The following is a 1066-nucleotide window of genomic DNA, read 5'->3' on the forward strand; positions in this document are numbered from 1 at the left end:
ACTACCACAAATAATGCAGTCGAGTTTCCCACATTTGGGGAAATCACAGGGGTCAGCATACCCAGAATGCAATGAATGAACCTCACCCTGGGAGAACAATCTTCATGACCATGGTATCTCCTATGCAAAATAAGTATGATTTGGGATAGGGCTGGGGAGGGCCGCTGCTCAGGCACATCTCTGTCAAGAATTTATAAAGTCTATACATATATATAACCAAATGTCAATATATATATATAGAACCCAGCGCTCCTATCAAAACTTATCTATTTCACCAATTTGTTGCTTATTTAATCTTTATACATCTATTAATTTTCACCATATATTATAAAATGCTGCTCCCATAGGTAGTACTGTTCTACCAATAGTAAACCAAATTTTAAAGATAATCACACTTGTTATCAAGGGAGCGCAAAAAATAAAATATACAAGCTCTTTATTTTTAAAAAATATATATAGACAGAAGAAACCCACATTCAATAAAATACAATGGAGTCAACATATATAGGCACCACTATCCATATCTAAATGTAATCAGGATCTATTTCATATTGCCCTTGATGACAACGGAATGTTTATTAAAGGGTCCAAAAAATCCTACTGGATACAGCTGTTGTAATTTAATCGTTACTTTCCAATTGTAATTGATACATTAAATTCCTTCTTGTGGATGAACAGCAACAGTTGTAACCAACGCCTCTTTTCTCTAACGTCCTAAGTGGATGCTGGGGACTCCGTAAGGACCATGGGGAATAGCGGCTCCGCAGGAGACTGGGCACATCTAAAGAAAGCTTTAGGACTATGTGGTGTGCACTGGCTCCTCCCCCTATGACCCTCCTCCAAGCCTCAGTTAGATTTCTGTGCCCGACGAGAAGGGTGCACACTAGGGGCTCTCCTGAGCTTCTTAGTGAAAGTTTTAGTTTAGGTTTGTTATTTTCAGTGAGACCTGCTGGCAACAGGCTCACTGCATCGAGGGACTAAGGGGAGAAGAAGCGAACTCACCTGCGTGCAGAGTGGATTGGGCTTCTTGGCTACTGGACATTAGCTCCAGAGGGACGATCACAGG

General features: G+C 40.6%; 1 pseudogene; it reads right to left on the minus strand.

The window, feature by feature from the left end:
• Positions 1 to 137, minus strand: LOC135035052 (U1 spliceosomal RNA; annotated as a pseudogene; the record flags this gene model as incomplete).
• Between the last annotated feature and the right edge of the window lie 929 nt (positions 138 to 1066).

The sequence above is a fragment of the Pseudophryne corroboree genome, unplaced genomic scaffold (assembly GCF_028390025.1).
Source record: "Pseudophryne corroboree isolate aPseCor3 unplaced genomic scaffold, aPseCor3.hap2 scaffold_588, whole genome shotgun sequence".
In the NCBI taxonomy this organism is placed as follows: domain Eukaryota; kingdom Metazoa; phylum Chordata; class Amphibia; order Anura; family Myobatrachidae; genus Pseudophryne; species Pseudophryne corroboree.